Consider the following 6,000-nt stretch of genomic DNA (forward strand, 5'->3'; position numbering starts at 1 on the left):
CCTTAGATCATCACAGCATAATGCTTCACCACAGCTCTTGGGGTACCTGTACAGAAGCAGACTGAGTAGAAATTGTTCTTTACAGATGTTCTTTGGCAAAGTTTTGCAGGGTTAATTTTGATAGTAGCATCCACCAACAGAAACTTATAAGTATTCTAGCAGGTTTGCTGAAAGGAAGAGGTGGGATATGAAATGGGCTGTTTGAGAACCAACCGCATACGAAATATCTGTGGAAATATTTGAAAGGATATTGTTTTGGTTTTACCTCAGATAATGTTTTCATACTCCTTCTGAGTGCCTTGAATACTAAAAATGAGGTACAGATATACATTTTATTTATCTGACAACGAAAGCTTGAAATGTAACCTCCCATTTTGGATCATGAGGGCATTTATACCTACTTTGATTTCTTTACAAAATTTTAAACTGTACTGGCTAGAGAGTGTGACAAAATAGATACACTATATGAAAAAAAAAAAATTATTCTTTCCAGATCAGACTACTCTTTAAAAAATTGCCCAGTAAGAAATTTCAAAAACTGACATGGGGTTGTTGGTTGGATTTTATTGCTAGTGAAATATATGTTGTTGTGTCATGTCATAAACAGAAAACTGAAGCACCCTTTTTAAATCCTCAGCACTGCTGACACTTCCAACAAGTACTTCGGTATTGGTTTTGGTCTTATCTGTTTCTAACAGACAGCCTCATGCCTTGGAAATCTGACCTGAAAGAAAAATTCAGCCCCAAGTATCTGCTGTCAATTGTGCAGAAAATACGAGATGACAGCAAAGTCACTTCTGCATGCCAAATTAGATCTCTTTCCAACATCTTCTAATGTCATTATTAGCACTCAAATACACTGTGTCAAAATGCGTCTGTATAGGGAGATGGACCAGGCAACATCAAATTTATCTCTTAGTCAATATGACAAGCTGGTTTTGATTCAGACTTTTGAATAGGGAGAAACACTTAAGAAAAAGTATCTGCTGCATCATGAAGGTTTGTTTATGAACACAGATATTACAATAGATGGAAGCAGTCAGGAAAAAATGTATTATGCAGTTTTATTAAATTTCTAGAATCAATAGTGCAATAGGAGTTGCTAAAATCGTCATTATGAGCCTTAGTGCCCACACTCAAAATAGTCAGTGGTGCAATGTGAAGAGCTTCAACAAGATCATCTGCAAGAACACTACTGTCTGTTTCAGAGACACCCTTAACAGAAAACACTCATTCTAAAGCAACCACATAAATGTGAATTTAAGTATACCAGATGGTTTTTAGAACAATATTCAAAGGACTAAAGAATGAAACCACATTTGCAAAGATTAAATTTCAGTCATTTGTTCACAGTTTTATTTCTGACTAAATGTATCCAAATAAAAGTGAATAACCAGACACAAAAGGCACTTAACTACTGAGAGAAAACAATTCCTGGGAAGTCAAAGCCTGTCCCTGTAGCACTGAGAAGAGGAAGAGTGAATCATCTAAATACAGTGTCAGAGTTTAACAAATAGTAAAAGCAATAGACATGACAGCTCTATACCCTTCATCTCTATGGCAAAGTTTAAAAGGTTAACAGAAGAAACTAAAACTACAATGGAAAAGGTTTGAAGTCTCATAAACATGGGAATATTAACTAACCTAAAGAGAAGAAAAGGCTACTTAATTCCACTAAATAAATGAATATCGATAAACTTCACTTATTCTAATGAGCAAGATTCTTCTTTTATTTCACCTTTTTATGGCCTTTTAATATCCATTTCTTTCAACCAAAGACCAGACAGTTATTATTTGGTAGTGAAAATAGAGTTCTGTACCTTCTCATTAAACTTGGATGACAATTAAAAAAAAAGTTTATGAATGTTTAAATATTTTGCACTTGGTTCTTACCGAGCATGTGAAGTGGCTTTAAGCCATTTAGGCTCATCATCCACAATGGAGGCAGTCATGTTCTGCCTTCTGATCTGGACTCACAGATTTGTAAAAAGCACATGCTGTGTAATGAAAATGCTTAGAAAAAGACAACAGTAATGATCAAAGTAGTACAAACCCTTCCATGATTTAATCCTGTGTAACAACAGCAAATCTTAACATTCCAATTTCTTAATTTCTAAAAGCACAGGAAGTTAACCAGGACTGATGCATACTGTAATGTAAAAAGTATCTCACTATCTTACCAGAAGGTAATTTTACTTTTTCCTATGTTAATTGTCAATATTTTTTAAGTGAACTTCAGTATGCAACTTTAACACAGATTTTAATCATCTCATTAGCATAAAACATATACAGACACAGTTTCTATTATCATAAAATGGTATTCCTTAACAGAGAAGTATATCACTTCAGTTCTGTGTATACACTATATATATGATACACCAACTTTTGCCAGCTACAGTAAAGTGAACTCTTGTCTCCATAGCTCATTGCCAAATTAATACTGAGTAAAGACATACACAGATGTTTACTCATAACACTTCTCCCTTTTTATTTCTTTTTCCAGTGCCCTGAATGTAAACAACAGTTTACTTGAATGTTGCTTCCAATGTTTAAAGCTTTTCCTGTTTGGCCATTTCTATGAAAAGAGTAAACCCCCTGTTGGTTTATATGAAGGGACAGAGAGGCATAGTCCATCTCCCCTGCTCTGCCATCTCACCTCCAAAGTCAGAAAAAAAAAAAGTCAGCATTATTTTTCATGTCATCACAGAACAAATCCAACCAATCCTGCCTCCACACCAGCAGCCTGGGAAAGAGAAGTCAGTCTCAAGCATAATGTGGGGGAGGGAGCAGGGACAGAAGGAAGAAGGACAAACACTGGCTACAGTTACTACCACTCAGTTAAGCCTTTCCAGGCTGTAGACTCTTCAGGGTAATCAATTAACTCTGAAATAAAAGACAAGCTAGCACTAGTCTTGCTCCATATCTTCATCTGTCAATTGATACATCTTACACGTGAGTCTGCAGACTAGCATTCCTCCACCAAATGCACCAATAAAGATCAAAAGATTTCTGAAAATAAACTGTAAGAAGGGGGGTATAAGCAAGGTCACTCGCTGTAATCAAAGATGAATGCAAAAACAGGTACCATTTTTAAAGCAGCTCTTTTCAAAGGCTGAGCAGAGGCCAGGCACTATTCACAACCACAATGGCATGGGATCCTTGCTCAAAAGAAAGTGCTAATAACAGGCAGTCTTGCATTTAGGAACGAGAAATGGCAGAAATTACTGAACAGATGTCACTCAGTGTTTTGTGAGTTCCTATGCTTCCTGGTAGGGACAACTTGAGCACTCTCTGGCTTAGTTCAGCAGCTGCCTCCCTGTGATCACAGCACAGCAGAGCTGGGGTTTGGATTGCTCAACTTTGGTCTCCTGTCAGGGGATGGAAGAGATTTTTGTACCAAATGGGCAAGTACAGGGAAATTGATGGTGATGAAATACCTGGAAATTTAGTTCTCACATGGATAGCATAACAGGAGCACATGTCCAACATAAGTTATCATTTGGTAGAGTCCCTACTCCAAATAGCCCAACCTCTACATAGATACAGCAGAAAACTTCATCAAGTACTTCTCAAATGCACTAATAAAGAGGCAGTCAAATTAATCAATATTCCTAACTTTCTCTTCTATATTCCCAGATGCACATCGGAATTGTAACAAACAAACAAGAAAATAACAAAAAAAAATTACTACAACAAAAAGAATCCCCTAAAAGTCTAAACCACATGATTTTAAGTATATTAATCATTTCCTTAAAGGGACAGATAGTTGTCAGGGTCATGCAGTTAGACCAGAAAATCAACTGCATGTTTTGTATGTCTCAAAATGAGTTTCTACGTTATGAATTAGGGGAAATGGTCACCTTCTTTCCATCTCTGCAAAATACCTAACAATAACAGTAGGAACCAGGAAAAAAAAAAAGTGAAAGCAAAGAATCAGATAACTAAAATTGATGAAAGGATTTTTTAATTGAAATTTACAAAGGATTATGTGAGAAATCCCAACCAATTATAGGTGTTCATAAAACTGTAACGTTTAACATCAAAATGCAACCTCTGGGCTGCTCCTGTACATGAAGGAACCAACAGCTTGAGATGATGACATGGCATAAAGTAAAAGGTGAGAAAAAGGCACATGAATCACTAAGCTACCACAGATGAAGTAACGGATCCATCACTTACCAAACGTGTCCCCACACAAATACCTCGACATTTAAATCTGGCTTACAAATACCTCTTGTAGGTTTAGTCACAACTATCCTACAAGTAACTTTGCAATCCTGTGCACAAGATGACAAACAACCTTGATGAGGTCTGTGGACCAGAAGTTACGAACTGAATAAATTTAAGTCACTGAAGCTGGTGCTTTTGCCTGTCTCCAAACTCAGTAACACATCTGACCAACTCAAGGAGCAGATGCACAATAAAGTTCCTTTATCTACTGCTACCCAAATCCATTTTGTAACTGGATCACTTAACTAAATTGGAAAAAGGAAAGAAGTAAGGAAAAAGAATAGGAATTACCCAATACCTCTAAAAGAAGGATAAAGTCTAGCAAGTAAATAATTAAGTGAAAGTAACCCATACAGGTAATAAGTACATATAATACCATACTTGATCTTCAGCTCACACAGATCTCTAATTTAATAAATAATAAGCCAACTGTAGTTGTACACAAGATGTGCTCAGCTGAGCAGCAGCAGAAAGTTTATAGCTCAAGGAATAATAAAATTTCCCTAAAACAATCGCACAAGTCTTTCCTGCACAGAGGAACCAGCCCCACTCATGCCATACTACATGATTAGATTCATGGAGGAAAAAAAAAAAGACTGATACAACTTTCGTTTAACATTCTACACATTATAGATGAGCATGAAAATAGTCACCAAATAAAATTAGACAAATCACTTTTTTCCTTTCCTTTTTTTGTGTGTTTAGATAAGACATCAAAGCAATCAATAACGCTTTTCAGTCCATTAAGTTTAATTGATGAGAACATCCATTAATAGAGTAATTTCTGAACCTATGGATATTAATTATTTTCCTTCAAAATCAATTACTCATTTTGATGACTGCGAGGCTATTGGGCACCCAGGAAAATGTCCGTAGTAACTCTAATATTCTCTATTCACAGTCTGTTTTACAAAGTATCTTGCAAAGAGCCTCAAAGATACTCGACAGAGCTGATGGCAATACAGCCATCATGCACATCACCCCAGCACTGCCTGTCCTGGCTAACACATGGGTTTGGCCTCCTACCAACCATAATCAAAGTGCAACATTAGATGCTTCACAGAAGTCCTCTGGAACATCAGAGATAATAAAAAGATCCTATAAGCATTCAGAATCTATGTAGCCTAATTTTCCATATAATGTATTTTTTTGCACAAGCTCTTAAGAGAAGAAATTAATGTATTTTTAAGGAGACCTAATTTTGTTTGAAACATTCCAGAGGATACTGTGTTTGCTTTTGCTTGATTTGCTTTTAAAAATAAAACTTCTATTCCACTTTAAAAGGTCCAAGATTTTTACTTCTACCTCATGATAGGAAGACTCATGCACAGCAAATAGAGCTATACAGTGGCAATTATAAAGAAACCAGGTCCATGGGTATCCTCACATTTCAAAATCAGGCAAGTCAGCCAGATCCAGGTTTTGGGGAAGAAAAATAAATAAATAAATAAATAAATCTATTTATACTTATTTTTCCAGAGAAAAGCCCTATTCTAATTGCCACAGAAGATTATAGACTTACTATTGGTGATTTGCCTAGGAGTTTTACAGATATTCATATTAATAAAAGAAACAGAATTCTCTGTATTGAACTTATACCTAGTAAATGTCAATTTTACTTTAACTATTTGTTCAATCATGTGGCTTTGGGACTCACACATAATGTTATAAACAAATCACATCACTGCCTAAGGGAGAAAAGGGCAGAAAATTACTTCAACAAAAGTGAATGAAAAGCACCCTTTTGAGCTATAAACTCATATATTTGTG

At 35.8% G+C, this 6,000-nt stretch overlaps 1 long non-coding RNA gene across 1 annotated transcript in view; it reads right to left on the reverse strand.

The window, feature by feature from the left end:
- LOC135418896 (uncharacterized) overlaps positions 1-5,646 on the reverse strand; it is a 50,778-nt gene extending 45,132 nt beyond the window's left edge. The window contains exon 1 of the long non-coding RNA XR_010432728.1: positions 5,536-5,646. This is a non-coding gene — a long non-coding RNA (uncharacterized LOC135418896). The remainder of the gene's footprint in view (positions 1-5,535) is intronic.
- Positions 5,647-6,000: the final 354 nt, after the last annotated feature.

Source organism: Pseudopipra pipra, chromosome 9 (genome assembly GCF_036250125.1).
Source record: "Pseudopipra pipra isolate bDixPip1 chromosome 9, bDixPip1.hap1, whole genome shotgun sequence".
NCBI lineage: Eukaryota > Metazoa > Chordata > Aves > Passeriformes > Pipridae > Pseudopipra > Pseudopipra pipra.